The sequence below is a fragment of the Cimex lectularius genome, unplaced genomic scaffold (assembly GCF_000648675.2).
Source record: "Cimex lectularius strain Harlan isolate CLEC.00 unplaced genomic scaffold, Clec_2.1 scaffold23, whole genome shotgun sequence".
Lineage (NCBI taxonomy): Eukaryota > Metazoa > Arthropoda > Insecta > Hemiptera > Cimicidae > Cimex > Cimex lectularius.
Window position 1 is genome coordinate 416,357 of NW_019392690.1, and position 17,575 is coordinate 433,931.

The 17,575-nt window shown below is 36.9% G+C and overlaps 1 protein-coding gene and 1 non-coding gene across 3 annotated transcripts in view; one reads left to right on the forward strand and one right to left on the reverse strand.

The window, feature by feature from the left end:
- The window catches only part of LOC106665949 (LIM/homeobox protein Awh), an 80,147-nt gene that overhangs the window by 22,235 nt on the left and 40,337 nt on the right, over window positions 1-17,575 (forward strand). The window lies entirely within an intron of this gene.
- On the reverse strand, window positions 16,547-16,684 carry LOC112126584. The gene has a single exon (XR_002910090.1). It is a non-coding gene; the product is annotated as a U4 spliceosomal RNA (small nuclear RNA).

The window sequence follows — 17,575 nt, forward strand, 5'->3', positions numbered from 1 at the left end:
CGCACCACAAATCATTAACATTACTCCAGGAGGAGTACTCAATGGTTCTCGTTGTAATTGGAGATAAGTCCTCTATTCTCACTACTCCATAGTATTACGTATTGCAACGGAATAAGTATAATAAATAGGAATAAGTCCCCTATTCGCGCTAATAAATTACATTCAGATATTCTTTAAAACTACCCTAAAGTAATCGATCAGTGTAATTGAGGAATAACTCCTCTATTCACACTAATAAATTAAATCCATACATTCTTTAACACTACCCCAGAGTACTCGCGATATTCCTAGGGACTATTTTATGATATACCCTGCCATTCACGCTAATAAATTACACGCACCACAAATCCTTCACATTTGTACTCTATAGTCCTCGTAGTAATTGGGGGTAAGTCCTCCATTCACGCTAATAAATTTCATTCTCACTACTCCGTAGTATTAGGCACTCCTAGGGGTAAATATGGATAAGACCTTTATTCGCGCTAATAAATTACATTCATCCATTCATTTACACTACCTCAGATTATTCGATATTCTTCCTGGTAATTGGGGGTAGCCCTTCCATTCATGTTAATGAATCGTTCCAATAAATAACACCTATCACAGACACGAGGTACAAACATCTGTATACAATTAAAACTAGCTGAGCCTGAGATATTCGATTAGCGATCTGTGCCTTCTAGATCGTCCGTATAGCAGGAACCGATGTCTTTTTTTACCATTTGTATAATTTATATGTGTTCCTTTCATTCCATTGCTCGATTCATATGTTATAGCATTTACAATCGTTCTTTGTAAAAATCGATGGTCGTATAGAGGGGGTGGGCTCGTGTGGTCGCATAGTGACTTACATCGCTGTCTTATCGCCTTGTTCCCAGTTATACCGATGTGACCGTCCCATGCCAGGACGACCTTTTTCTAACATCGATCCATTTATGTTGTATTTTGCTTGAGATGCTCTCCCCCGAGTTCCTGTTTCGCGCTTAGGGAGTCTGTTCATATTAAGAATGTATTTTCTTTTACTTTCTACAATCCCTGAAATCTAAACTAAGTATTTATAAGTGCATTTATAAGCATTTAAAGCATTATAAGTGGTTTTTATTATGTCCTATATAACATTTAACGTCGTGACATACCTTTTATGGAAGGGAGACCATCTTTTTATATCATAAGAGGAGGAAGGTTTTCGTGATGTGTGCCCCGACTTGTAACACAAGGGCGCCAAGTCCTTCACAATGATTTATCCCCCGGTGGCCACATTGCGTTTTGGGGTCAGCGGTCAAACTGCAAATCGTGTCAGAACGGACTATTGTCACTAATTCCGAACGAATGGTTCCCGGGCCTTTTTGACGGGGGGCACGTGAATTCCTATTGAAAAACCGCAGTAGTCGACCCTCTCGAGCCGATTGACTAATAAACAGCTCTACTTCTTCCCGGCTCTTTGGTGCGACAATAGGTGGAAAGTCTCTTTCGACAATAAAGTGGAAAGGTCACGTGGGCGTGAGACTCCAGGTGCGACTGAAAGGGAAACTCGGCCTGACTCTCGAGAACCACCAGTAGCTCAGACCGTTTAATTGGACAAAAAAAACTAGAGCTCTACCATCGTAACACAATTAATCAGGTTCTTTAAAGAACTCAGAATGAATTTTTAATCGGTCTTTTTATCCCTTTTGGTTAAATCCCATATGAAGCACATTTTGACTTTTCTGATGGATGTGACTGCTCAGCAATATTAAACAAAATATTAATGATCTCAGCCTATAGATTTTTAGAATAATGCCCTTGGACATAATAAATATCATTTTTGGCCGAAGAGTCTTAATTTATCTATAAATTTTATTATAGGCACTCTCGACACGACACGCAAGAATGGCACAATTACACAGAAGACAAACACTTTGAGCCCTGAAGATGATCTCAATAAAGATCGAAACGTTGGCACGATAAAGAAAATGTTTTTCTGAAGCCTACATCACACCAGACCGCATCTCACGATTTCTAAATAAATATCGATTAACGGTCACTAATCACCACACAAATTTTATTACTTTCCCCAGCGCTGTAAACGCAATTTCTGCTCAGTCTGCCAGTTATCTTCAGTCCAATGAATGTGCAGTGTGCTGTCGGATAATTTATGCTGAGTTCTGAACCTACGCTGATATTTCGTTGCCAAAATTTAACAAGGAATCTCTTGCATCGTCTCGGTCGACAAAATAGACAAATTACAAGTAGGGTATTTTTAAGCAACTTTACCAGTTAACCACAAATAAGCCGAGTTTATGCAAGGATCGAACTTGAGCCCGTCACTCTTCAAGCAGTTTCATTGAGCATATTTCTCTGTAGGGTTATTTTTTGTGAAATGCTAAGTGATCTTTGTGAGCGGAATGACGGGTTTATTTTCCAGGGTTGTTTTTCCCCCCAAGGTAAATAAATGTCGAAGATCGACTGCTCGACGGGGTCCTCGTCCCTGTGGGTGTTACCGGCCGAGCCTTCTCCCTTGGGATAAAGACGTTTTCCAATGGCCCATCAGTCATCCACGGATCAAGCCTCTCAGCGGGGTCCTAACTCGAAATCACTACACACATTTCGAACCCTGCTCCCCTGGAAGACGTGGCACCCACCCCTTTGACACCAAAACGTTAATGGTTTTCTCTCTAGACTGCTCCCAAATCATTCAATTACATACCTGTTTGAATCATCGTTATAAATAAACCTGATGTTGGTTTGGTGAATGGATGTCAATACAAAATATGACAGCCCGTTACATCATACCATTAAATTTTAAAAATTCATAATACGTAAACTTAGTCCGTGACAAAATTCTCGACTTTCCTCCCTGTTTTAAATAAGATTCCGACGTAATATTTGAATAAAAAAAGATAGTAGGTATATAGTATTTATGGTCTAATGTTGTCTTAGAGCAAGAAGAACTTTAACAATTTTGTTCCGTGAATTTAGATTGGCGCCAAATAAATCAGTGTTGCCAATACACGGCAGGAACAACACTGCGCCCGCCCTAAACTCATTAAATTACCTACTAACTTTTTCAAAAACAATTGCTAATGCTGGCATTGCTCTGAAGCAAATGACCTAGTGAATGGGTGTCAATACTCAATATGACAACTCGTTACATCATACTCATAAATTTTAAAAATCCGTAATATGTAAACCTAGTGCGTAATAAAATTCTAGACTTTTTTGCCTGTTTTCGAATTCTGCATAAACTGTCTGAAAGGATTGAAGTTTTTGCATTTAAAAGTTGGAAAGTTCACTTGGGCGAAATAGGGAAGGATTTTTGACGTACCACTCCTTCCTGATTTTATGTATAGGCTAATAAACCAATAAATAAACAAAAAAATTTTGTCTGAAATGTCCATTGTCGAGAAAATTCCAAAATCATTCATTATTCTTTTTGAAAATTATAATTTTTAGTTCAAAAATGTAACTTTAATGTTATAAATTTTATGGTAAAAACATAAAACGTTCACCAGGAATTGCTACCTGAGGTTAAATGTTAAGTATTAACCCTTTATGACTTATTGTTTTCTTAGACCAAGTCGAACATTAATAATTTAGTTAAAATATCGCTAAGAAGTATAAAAACAGAGAGTTAAGCGCCAAATAAATTAGTGTTGATTAGGTTAGTAGATATAAGAAATAAAGGTTAATAAAGGCAGATAAACCGCCGAATTTGGAATCGGCATCCTTCAGTTATAAGATTCCGACGTAATATTTGATTAAAAAAAATAGTACAAATCGTACTTATGTCCTATTGTTGTCTTAGAGCAAGGGATTTTGTTAAAATTTTAGCGGGAAATCCCGTGAATTCAGATTGGCGCCAAATAAATCAGTGTTGCCACACGGGCAGAAACAGAGCAGGAACAACACTGTGCCCGACCTAAACTCATTGGATTTCTTACTAACCTTAAACAAAATTGCTAAAATGGGCATTTCTCTTAAGTAAATTTGGGCAAGAAAAGAACACCTTATAAACTGTATACGAATAATTTTCTATTTGACAAATATATCGATGCATGAAGTAATGGTGGCGCCAAAAGCGGTCATGTTGGAGATAGAAGAGTCCAAGATGGAGATTTTACATTGGCGCCAAATAAATCAGTGTTGACAATACACGGGCAGAAACAGTGCAGGAACAACATTGCTCCCTATTTCAACTCATGTGATTTTCTGTTAATCATGAACAAAATTGCTTAAGTAGGCATTGCTCTGAAGCAACTATGTGCAAGAAAAGGTTAAATTATAAACTATATGTGAAAAATTTTATGTTGCCATATATATCGATGCAGTGGTGGGGTGAAGAACTATGTTGGACAGAGAAAATTCCAAGATAGAGATTTTAGATTGACGCCAAAAAAATCAGTGTTGCCAAAATAAGGGATGAAACAGAGCAGGAATAACACCGCGTCCTAAACTCACGGGATTTCTGCTAACCTGAAACAAAATTACTGACGTTGGCATACTGAAGCGACTGACCTGATCATGGGTTAGTGAATGGGTGTAAATACTCAAAATGATAACCCGTTACATCATACAAATAAAATAAAAATCCATAGTATGTAAACTTAGTGCACATGGAAATTTGTACGTTGAGCAACGTATAACAATCGGTACAATTGAAGTGATGACCTGGTGAGATTTGGTGGAAGGAAAAGAGGTAGTTTTGAATTGGTTCTTTTTCTACGGTTTCTGTATGTTCAGGATGTATATTATGTCAATATGGAGCTGAACATTTTGGAAAGGTGTTGAGCAAAGAGTGAAGCATTTCTTCACTTTTTTAATATAAACGTATTTCTAACAAAGCCTGCATCGAATGGTCAACTAGTTGCAAAATGATGAAAAACTCCAAATTGTACAGAATACATTTTAAAGAAAGGTAGGTACATTTCGTAGGTGAACTGTCCGCTTTACTAAAGTGCCAAGCATTTCAACATACATTTACACGTTGTCTTACTTTTTAAAATCTTGTGAGAATCACCCTCAGCAGTATATAAATAACATTTAAATTATACTACTGCCATGCCCTTGAGTTGAAGCTTGTCTCCTGGACAAATCCCAAGCATTTGATTGGATATGACACCAGGGCTTTTGTAGAAGTTCAAGGATATCTGTAATTTAATTTAAACCTTATGCTAAAATTATTTCCGCGGTAGCCGAGTGGTTAGCATGAGAGACTCTCACGCCGCGGTCGTGGGTTCGATTCCCACCGTCGCCTCTGGCTCTTTTTTCACAATAACCCCCCCCCCCAAATTTGAACACACATATACGAATTGTCACATTTTTTGCACATTTAAAGTGCAGTTGTAAATAAAGGCGAAGAAAAATATTACACTTTGATTTCACATTATTATAAAAATTCAATTCATTATACGAGGATGGAGGATATCACATTTTATGATGAATTTAAATTTTTTTAGTTCTGTTTCTTTTCCAAAATTTAAAATTGTTTCATTTTAATTTATCCGTTGTTAAGTCCGACGCCAAGTGGAGTTCGCCAAGTAATTGACCACCATCAGCTTTTTCGATACGATGCACGGGCCCCGGCACTCGGATCGATAAATCAAACGAATTGATCAAACTCTGAGTGAATTTAATTCCAGGTTTCGCTCAGCGGAGAGGCGAGGTTGATATTTGTCGAGTGGGCGTCTGATGAACGTGGTATTCTTCAGAACGGCGGTGGGAGATTTATACCGGGTGAGACCTCGTGTAATGAACCTTCGGGCCCAACGCCCATCCACAGTGTCGCGATCCTTTAAAAAATATTCATATTAAGTTTTGCCATATAAGAACGATCAAATCAATTGCTATTAAAAACGTGTAATGATTTTTTATATATAAAATATATGAAATTGATTAAAGTACAGGTGTACTTACTGGACTAGAAGGGAAAGATTATACTTACCAGGTTGTGCAAAGCTTATGCGGACACAACTAATGGGGGTGAGGTCATATAGGTGCCCGATTATGGAAACCTTATCACTGTAGAGCACATAATAACATACTGCAAAGAACTAAGTCGCAAAGAAAGAATTGCCGAAATGACTTGTGCGCAGCCTCGAGGCACGGGAGCAAGCACAGATCGCTGATCGAATATCTCAGGGCCATAAATATTTTGAATTGTACATAGCTCATTGTATCTTCATATATGTGCTATGTGTTTTTCAAAAGCCCATTTGTAAGTATGTCGGGTTCGAAGAAGGGCCGCTGGATCGGAACCCGGGACCTTTACCTTACTGTGATGAGCGCCGTGTCAAAGACTAAACCTTGCGGCCACCGACTCCCCAATGTGTGTTATTAAATTAAAGTAATAGGGGTATTCACGATCTTTGTGTTAACCGTGTTAACTCTGTTAGGTCGTGTTAGATGGAGAAAAATGATGACTTAGGCTTGTAAGAATCGGCTAGTTAACATTGCTCGGCCAGGGCCAATGTTAGATGTTAGGTCGAAAATGTAGTGACAATGCTATCCGTTAGGGCGTAGGTAACCAACATGGCAGCCATGAATTTAACAGCTGTTTTTACACGATTGTTTTTTCTTAAACACGCATGAATTAAATCAGACCAATACATTTCTTTCGTTAATTTCTGACCTGTCGTTATTCTTTCATTCAAAAAATCCTGTAAAGTTGTAGGTTGTTAGACCTTAGTTAGGCAAGTTAGGTATGTCGGCACGAATTGAAGCGTATCATATGTTAGTACTTTTCGAGTGCATAGCATTTTAAATGAAAGAGTTCATTATTATTCATTTTTTATTAACTTCTGGCATCTTACAATTTAACACAAAAGAAAACCAAAACAAACAACAAGCCTTCAAGGACTGTTATAGTTTTATATTTTTACCAATCGCCACGCGCAGCATTACGGAAAAATTAACGTTTAGCTAAGAAAAGAAGGGGGTGTTCACGATCTTACTGGACATTTCTCTATTAAAGTTAACACGAGTTAACATCTTAGAAACATCGTGAATACCCTTTTAGGTTAGTTAAATTCATGGCTGGCATGTTGGTTACCTTCGCCCTAACGGATAGCAGTGTCACTACATTTTCGACCTAATATCTAACATTGGCCCTGGCCGAGCCATGTTAACTAGCCGATTCTTACAAGTCTACGTCATCATTTTTCTCGATCTAACAGGACCTAACAGAGTTAACGGGATTAACACAAAGATCGTGAATACCCCTATTACTTTTAATTTGTGTTAAGTGTTAGAAAAAGAATTTCAGACAAAAGCTCGTTCATTTTGTGATGTTCGATAATAATAGATTAAAAGTAAAAATGACTGTTTCTTAAAAAAATATATTCAACCGGCAGAACGTTTGACGTAAAAATTAATAGTAGAGATTAAGCCCTGTCGGTTCTTTTGTTCGCGACGTCGGTATCGATATTTTGTAGACGTCCCACGAAGAAGGCAAGGGGTGTGAGTTATTTCGGTATTGTGGGTGAACGGTCTGTGGAGGTGGGACCGGAAACAGAAAGAAGTCCGGTGACGGGGTAAAAGGTACACCCGGGGACCGACAGCCGACCGTGGCGGATTAGAGGAGATATATCATCGCAACATATATCTTGTGTACCTTGAGAACCTTCTATTGTAAGGCCCCACCTTTTGAAACCCTTCCGATCCATTCTTCATCCTACTATCATCTATCCCTTATTCTCCCCTTCGGCCGACTTATTTTTAATCATAATTCAATCACGTTTTTATATTTCGGTCACTCCTCCGTTCTAGGTCCTTTTTGGAGTCTGCCGCGTCTTTGTCACGAGAGATCCGAGGATAATCCTGCTAGGAGGTGGTTTCCCTTTGAAAACGCACTTCGGTGAGTTACGATGAAACAGGTTCCACTGAAATAGACGTGAACATCATCGAGTGTACATCCAGTCTGCGTAGATAATTGAGTTTATGCGGCTTACTCTTTGTTCCGCCGAGGGGGTTTGAATACACACCGCCTAAGATTTAGGTAATTTTGGTTTTGAACCGTCTCAACGATCAAAACGTCTTAAATTTCAATTTAACCATTTCTAAAAATGTTTGTCTTATTATTACTTATTTTGAGAAGAGGTGCGACTGTTTGTGGAGCGGAATTACGACGAATGGAAGGAATATCGTCATTAAGAAAATAAGCTGAAAGAAGGAAAAAGGGATTAATTATAGTCTCAAGTTTGATTGGAGAAGAAGGCCGTATCTAGTTTTTATGATAGGAGCCATGAAATTATCGATCAAAAAATCAAAATTTTCATAGGCTTCAGCAGAATTAAGAAAAGGAGCCAGCAAAAAAACGTTATATGACGGAACTTTTACTTAGCAAGAAGTATGCGTTACGAACTCACAGAAACTGCCAAGATTTGGGACGTACAGACTACTCAAAAAATATCAACGGACAAAAAGTGCCCAGTCGTGCCAATGGTGATTTGGTGGCAATACTGCGCACTCAGTTTAAACCGGGATTAAAAATTAAGGGAATGTTCGACAAGTTGTCCACGCACGACGCCACTTGCGGCGCATGCCATGAAACCCTTGACACACAGCAGCATCAAGAATCCATCCTTGGGTGATGACCTGTAGAGATTACTGGACGTACAGCGGGAATGAAGGAACTGGCAATTTTTCTTCCTCCGATGTCCGGTATTCCTCTTCAAAAATTCAAACACCACTAGAATCAATATTCAAGATTATTATAAACTTTAAATTGGTTCATAATTTTTATTATAAAGTAGTTGAGATGAAAAATGCGTGTCATGAACAGGACTCGACCTTCTTGATCTTCTCCTAACAAGCCGTTCCTCTAACAACTTGAATTATCGTGACGAAGCTCCCCGGAAGCAACAACAATTCAACCTACTTTTTCAAATTTCCCTCTTTTTATACATTCATGCCTAGCCCGGAGGTCGTGGGTTCGAATCCCGCTCGTGACACAATTTTTCATCTCTACCACACTTTACATAAAAATTGTAAAACAATTTAAATAATCATTTTGGTTAACTAAGACCCATTAAAAACATCAAAGATCTTACAGATCATAAGGGAATGTAAGAATGGCCAATGTTATGATTTCCATCCATGTAGTTATTTTTGTAAGATGTGTTAGATGGGATAGTTCTCACCGAAGATGGCGCCAGGCCGAAACGCGTTTGAGCAATTCAACAAACCTTCGAGCGAAGACGGACCCAACATGTGACCCTATGCCCGTTCGGCATAACGTCAATTTCTCTTCTTTCAGGCTATTAGAACATTTAGATTCGATGTCGTTATAAGTGAAAAAAAGCATCAACAACACCTCCAACATTTTATATCGTTTTTATCTCAGGTTCTAATATATATATACGGAGGCCAAATGTGCCTTTCGCATGCAGCATACAATTAGACCGTTTCAAATCGAAAAGCTTTCTGAATTGGGCGAGGTTGTTCCATTGTTGCCATTTTTGTGATTTTCGGCAAAAAATTGCAAGGGGGAAAATTTTTTAAAATATTTTTTCATTTTACTTTTCTCAAGCGACTATGGTCCTCAGCCTGTCGTTTATCAGTTAAGTCTTGGGGTCTTTTTTCTTATACGACCACGCAGCTTAAATTAATAAAGCTACTTTTATGTAGCGTAATAAAATTCCTGGTTCTTTGTCATAAGTAGTGCAACTTTAGAAGTCATTGAGGTCATTGTTGCGCCGCATACTCGAGTTTGACTTTGAATACAGACAATTCGGTTTGAAACATGAAGGAAAAAGCAGTTGTTTTCTTGAGACATAAAGGCATTGTGCACAGTACGCGTTATGATGTTAACGGGCTCGATAAAACTCTTGATGATGATGGTGGGTACTAGGAAGTGGGAGTTTTTGTTCCCCAAGCATAGCAGCCTTCTGCCTTACTGTTTCGTACTTCCTTAGTCCACTGTGTCGATTCGATTCTTCTCTTAAGAAGTTCTAGGTTATTGACTGCCCTTGCTACCTATTCTTGGGTTTTCTTTTATATCCCAGGTTATGTCTCCATTGAGGGGTTGCTTCGCAATCGAAGATGACATGGGCAACAGTACCTCCTCATTGCGTAAACTACAAATTGGATCATCATTGAAGTTGTCCTTTTTAAGGAGATGTTTTTGCAGATGCCAGCACCGGTATACATAGTTCTTTTCATTACTCTTATTTTAACCTTTCTAAGTTTAGCAATGATTTGGCCAGTCTTGGTGAGGGTTGTTTTATCACAGGTTTACTGTGTCTAGCGCCACTAGAGTTTATACAGTTCCTCTTTTATCTTTTTTGGATCTATTTGGTGAAATGACTTTTAGTGAAGTAAGTGAAAAGAATGCCGAGTAGCCATAGGAGTAGGAAAACTTACGTGGATTAAAAGTAAGTATATTATCGCGACAAACTACAATTTCATATCTTATTAATTCATGAGCAAAAAAGACTACAAATTACCGTGCTGATGAACAACTTGGGTACAGATGGAAGGTTTCAGATATGTTATACCTAACCAAACATCTGCAATGCTTTTAAGTGTAATTAAATTTTGGTTTTGGAGATATCGAATTTTAAAAGTTATCAAGGTACTTTTATTTTAAGCTATGTTGTCGAATTACTGAAAAGACCCCAAGTCTTGGTAATGAATTCTAAAGCATATTTTATAAGCCTACGATCATTCATGTTTCTAACTCGCTTTTACTTTACGGTTTTATTTTTCAAGAGATGGCAATTTAGATATCTAGAATATTTCAATTTGCATTTATTACACCGCGCTTTCTTTGTTTATAACCGTCTCCCGGTTAAACCTTCCTTGGCGAACCTTGCCTCAGGGCAAGATCAAATTTAGCCAATTGATCAGCATCAGCTAATATTTGAATTTATGGCAGCTTTGCTCTTCAATGTCTCATCCCGATATCTCGTGTATTGGCAACACTGATTTTTTTTGCCTCAATTTAAAATCTCCAACATTGGTCATATACAGGGTGAATTGCTACTCGTGCTACAAACTTCTCCAGTAGATTCTTCACCCTAAAATGAACAAAAAAGTTCATATTGTCCATGGTCCGATTCTCAACCATTTCAGAGTAATTTCGCTTTTTATCGATTTTGAAAGATATCACGTCCTGGCGTCGGAAAATCGTGATATCTTTTAATCTAAACATTTCTCTGAAAATCTAATAGCACCGTTGAAATTCCCGTTAATTTTTCAATAAGAAGATGACGGTGGCAAAATGTTTGGGCTAATTTTTTGTGTTTTATTTCAGCCAGAACTACAAAAAGAGTGGAAAATTGTGTAAATCGGAAAGTGTATAAAGTAATCCAGAGTTTCTAATTTTAGTCTCAGAAGGCAGCAAATTTGAGGAAAACTACCTGATTTAATAACGCTTCCAACGCACTCGTCATTTTCTTATTTAGTGGTTGTGAGACCAAGATGTTGATGACAAAAAGAGAAAAAATGGTGGTTCAAGGATTGCTAATGTTTGAGAGTGACTTGCTACTCGTGCTACAAACTTCACCAGTAGATTCTTGACCCTAAAATGAACAAAAAAGTTCATATTGACCATGGTCCGATTCTCAACCATTTCAGAGTAATTTCGCTTTTTATCGATTTTGAAAGATATCACGTCCTGGCGTCGGAAAATCGTGATATCTTTTAATCTAAACATTTCTCTTAAAATCTATAAGCACCGTTGAAATCCCCGTTAATTTTTCAATAAGAAGATGAAGGTGGCAAAACGTTTGGGTCTTTCTTCCTTGACCTTCTAGCTGTTTGTAAACTTCTTAAGCATTACATACTAAATGGGCATTAAATTAAATTAAAAAATTTCAATGGAATTATGATTTTGATTCTCTCTAAAAATTAACGGGGATTTCAACGGTGCTTATAGATTTTAAGAGAAATGTTTAGATTAAAAGATATCACGATTTTCCGACGCCAGGACGTGATATCTTTCAAAATCGATAAAAAGCGAAATTACTCTGAAATGGTTGAGAATCGGACCATGGACAATATGAACTTTTTTGTTCATTTTAGGGTGAAGAATCTACTGGAGAAGTTTGTAGCACGAGTAGCAATTCACCCTGTATATATATATATATATATTTTATGTATAGTTTATTTAACTCTTTCTTTTCCAAAGTTGATTCAGGGCAATGCTAGCTTTAGCAATTTCTTTAAATTTTGCAGAAAATCCCATGAGTATAGTGCGGGCACAGTGTTGTTCCTGCGCTATTTCTGCCCGTTTATTGGCAACATTGATTTATTTGGCGCCAATCTAAATTATCCATTTTGGACTCTTCTATCTCCAACAACTGCACTTGGTATCGATTGTTATATTTGCCAAACATAAAATTTTTCATATACAGTTTATAATTTAACCCTTTCCTGCGCAAAGTCGCTTTAGAGAAATGTCAACTTTCACAATTTTGTTTAAGGTTGTAAAGATGTAGTAAATCCCGGTGAACGTTTTATGTTTTAACAATAAAATATATAACATTAATGTTACATGTGTGGTGATTAGTGACCGTTAATCGGTAATTATTCAAAAAACGTGAGATGCGGTCTGGTGTGATGTAGGTTTCAGAAAAATATTTTCTTTATCGTGCCAACGTTTCGATATTTATTGAGATCATCTTCAGGGCCTTGCATTTTGCGTTGTATAAATTCACTTTTCCACATCCTAAATGTATTTGTTAAATGTAAACAATGTTTGTAAATCCCAGGCCCTGAAGATGATCTCAATAAAGATCGAAACGTTGGCACGATAAAGAAAATGTTTTTCTGAAACCTACATCACACCAGACCGCATCTCACGATTTCTGAATAATTAAAGTTACATTTTAAAACTAAAAATTATAATTTTAAAAAAGAATAAAGATTAATTTTGGATTTGTAATGAGAAAGGACGTCTATTTTAGACCAAAATCTCTTGTTTATTTATTGGTTTATTGCCAGTACATAAAATAAGGAAGGAATGGTGCGCCAAAGTTCCTCAACCCTGGGAATGGCGTTTCGTCCTAGTGAACTTGCCGACTTTTAAATGCATAAACTTCATTCCTTTCAGACAGTTTATTCTGAATTTTAAAACAGGCGAAAAAGACGAGAATTTTATCACGCTCTACGTTTACATATTATGGATTTTTAAAATTTATGAGTATGGTGTAGCGAGATGTCATATTGAGTATTGACACCCAATCACCAGGTCAGTTGCTTCTGAGGAATGCCAGGATTAGCAATTTAAAAAAAAATAAAGTTAGTAGGTAATCCTATGAGTTTAGGGCGGGCGCAGTGTTGGTTCTGCCAGTGTATTGGCAACACTGATTTATTTGGCGCGAATCTAAATTCATGGGATTTCCCGCTAAACGTTTAGCAAAATTGTTAAAGTTTTCCTACTCAAGATAGCATTAGACCATAAATACTATATATCTACTGTTTTTTTTTTTAATCAAATATTTCGTCGGATTCTTATGACGTAAGGATTTAGGTTCTAGTTTCTTATGTTTATCTGCCATTCTCGGGTTAACTTTTGTTTTACCGACAAATTTATCCCATGAAAATCTTCGATTCGAAGGCAGATGGTGGATGTCGACAGGGAAAAAAGATGGTAACACGAAATAGTTGTTTTACTACCCGATCTCAAGAAGGGGGGGATCATTGCGTCAAACTTTTGTTCTCACCCTTCCAGGATGTCAACAATGACAGTGACAATAGGGACAAAACAGTTTTTATTTCTCAAAACGGTGTTTAGTCATTGGTTCGTTCGCGTTTCCCCTCCATGTCCTCGATGTACAATATGGCCGGCATAAGGTTCAAGTGAACCGGTGCGAGTATCCCCGGTATGCCCGATTCGTAAAAAAACGTCGGTCTTGAGTTGGAATTGCAAATTCAAACTGACGGGAAATACATCGGACTCTTTAGTAGATCCATTTATTAATTCCTCCGTTTATCTTCCGTGGCGTAAATAATACTAATAAAACGGGTGAAAACCGGTAGAGCTGTTCCTCAACGTCTTGGACACTGTCCAGATGTGATCCGACATTATTTATCCAGGCAATTTGTATTCTCCGACCCGTTGTCAGTCTAAGGCAGTGTATAAAAACATCGATTTATGTATAAACACATTGATTGTACTTAGAAAACACCGAGGGCATTAACTGTTAAAGCAGTGTAACAATTTACATCAAAAAGACTTACAAGTTTTCAGCACATTGAATAAAATCATACTCAAAAGAATCTAGAAAAAAACATGTTTTATTCATACTTCATCGAGTCTATTTAGCCCCACTTCACAGATATGGACTTAAATTTTTGTTTTTCTATTAAACTCGCAGGTATTTTTTTATAGATCTGGAATTTGAATTCTGCGAGGTTGCTGACCATTTTTGTTAAATGTCGTCATTTAGTTTTTCAAGAATGATTTGCTAAATTGATAACTGTCTTTCATCCTCAGTAAACAATATCGTTAAATGTGATATAAAACCAAGTTTAAAATGTTAGAAGTTTCGACCAGTTCTTAGCTCAAATGATCTGGATCTTGGTATAGTGTGGATAAAGAAACAAAATGTTACTGTCAAGTTTCGACCTGTTTAAAGGTCATCATCAGGGCAAAACAATCTTAAAAGATTTACAAATCGGCGTAAATTTTTAATAGTTGGTTAGAAATTACTTTGAACACTTTGTCCCACTATTGCCCAAGACTGAATTTGAAAAATGCTTATGTCAATTTATAGGCAACTTTAAGATTCTTTTGTCTTGATGACCTTAAAATAGGTCGAATAATTGAATTTGATTTTTTCATCCCTTTGGAGTAAACATGTAGTTGATCTTAATTATTCAGTGTATCGATTAACCTATTAAATCTAAGCAAAAAGACAACAGAAAGAGATACGAGAAACTTTATAGAATGAAGTTTTGAAAGTCATGTCCTTGTTTTAGTCGGCCGTTGGATAATCATTTGTTAATTTTAAACTTATATTGAGGTGAGCGGCCCCAGAAGAAAAGTCCAAATGCTTCGTTCAAAACATTTATTGACAACGTTTCGGACGTCTCACGTCCTTCATCAGGTACATAATCATTGTTTTTTTTGTCAGTAACACCTTTTCCGGCGTCCCAGACCAACAGCAATTTATTGTTGACAATAAATAAATCAACGACAAACAAAGACAATCAACAATAAATTGCTGTTGGTCTGGGACGCAGGAAAGGGTGTTACTGAAACAAAAAAACAATGCTTATGTACCTGATGAAGGACGTGAGACGTCCGAAACGTGTCAATAAATGTTTTGAACGAAGCATTTGGACTTTTCTTCTAGGGCCGCTCACCTCAACATAAGTTTAAAATTAGCAAGTTTTGAAAGGTTGAAGTAACGCGAAAAAGTGAAATTCAAAACTTTGGACAATAAGGATTTTAATAGGATTTGATATCTAAGATGACCTGAAGTATCGACGTCTGTCTACGAGACACCCTGTATAACTATCTGACAGCATCGAAGGAGAATTAAGATCTAAACAAAAATATTATAATTAATTAAACGATCTAAGTTAATGAAATTCGCAAAACAATACACCAACTCATCTTAACCTACAACCTTTCGAATTTTCCCTCTTTTTGCCATTTTTCAATTGGTGGGTTGAGATGGGAAGCCCGAGTGGATCGCAGGCTCGATAGCTCAAGTGGTTAGAAAAACAACGGCGTATTTAGCCGAAGGCCGTGGGTTCGAATCCCGCCTGACTTTTTTTTCTCAACCAATACAATAAACAATACTTTATTAGAATTGATAAAAAAAAAATGATACAAAGTATAATAAACATGGCTAGTAGACGTCTGCTGAGTTTACTGCATAATAAAGCTTACAAATACAGAAATACTAAAACAAAAGAAATTGAAAGAGAAAATTGACATATAGCAGGTGTATGAATTAAAATAGATGGACATATAAGAAAAAAGAAGAAAACAAAAAGAATTAAATAAGAACAAATTACCTCTTGGGAACTGATAGAGTACTAAAAAACAAAGCAGTAAAAATAAAATTATATGTTCAGGGACGACAATTATTGCATATCTGAAAGCCACTCGTATCTCACTCTCCAGGCGTGCCGAGCAAAGGAAATTAGCGGTAAAGGGGATGATACTTGGTTAGAAAGATATTCCAGTATTTCGACTCTGGAGATGACTCTTTCCCAAGTAAGGTACCCGCAATTCTGAGAGAAGAGAGCAGACTCAAAAGAGATTTGAATTTACCAGGAGATATTCTTAGTTTGAATAGCCAACAAGAATCTCTAATTAAGGTCCTGGGAAAGGCTCAGTTTATATGACAGTATGTGTTTATTGAAAAGTTCCTTATACAAGTTGAACCTCTCTGTGCTTTTCGCCTGATTCACAGCTTCTCGATGAACTTCGTTTATTTTGTAAAGAAGCACTAAAAGGACCGAGAGATTCTCCCGAACACCGGAGTTTTGCCAGGGGCATAAGTATTTCTGGGCTAGAGAAGCCCATTGTTATACCAGGAGATAAACTTTCTAGTTATCTGTAGAGCGATTATTTTAGGCAGTCGATCATCTGGGAGGCTCAGTATCTTTGACTTTTAGGTGGAGGGAAAAGGCATACGAGAATAGAGGAGGCAAACAGGATTCTAGCGTTAACATCTCAGTTTTCAACTAGCAATAATCGCATCTCAGTAGAACTTCATTGATTACGATATTGCCACTGCGCAAGGGGGCCTAACCATTCTAGCGTTAACATGTAATTTGGTAAGAAAGATGGTAAGCTGAAAAGTTTTTTAACAAAAAACGTTGAAATTTTTCTACAACCTCGTAGGACTGGAAACACCATACTTGAGCGCCGTAACTTACCACTGTTCGCAGGACACTGTTATAAACTTTTAGTTTGGTTTCATACGGTACAAGCTTGTTGCGAAAGAGATTTACCCAGACACAGTTTAAACATGTTTTTGTAACCGAAATTCTTGCTTCAAAATGGTAAAAAGAAGCGGAGTAAAAATAACACCCAGGAATTTGTACCTATTCACCACTTGGATTATGTTACCCTTATAAAATTTTTCAGAGGCTGTCTGTTTACCCCCATTGCGGAAGATCATCATTTTTGACTTTTTTAAATTTTCAGATAAGTTCCAAAGATCACAAAAGGACTCAAAAATTTGAATATTATTTTACTTTATTTATATTGAATCCACGGTCCGTCTCAGCTATCTGGATGGGTATAAAAAGAAACTCCAAGTTTTCCGTGGTTGAAAATTTATTCCAATTTTTTAAAATTATATTGGCGTTCGGGCTCAATGGCCCATCATCAGTACTAAACATAGAGAGATTTTTTATTATTATCAGTTAGAAAGTACATATATCCATGATTTGAATTTTTTTAATATAAGTTTTATATACCTGGACTATGCCAATAAAACTTTTATATAAAAATAAAAAAAATAAAATCATGGATATATGTACTTTCTAACTGATAATAATAAAAAATCTCTCTATGTTTAGTGCTGATGATAGGCCATTGAGCCCGAACGTCCAATATAATTCAAAAAAATTGGAATAAATTTTCAACCACGGAAAACTTGGAGTTTCTTTTTATACCCATCCAGATAGA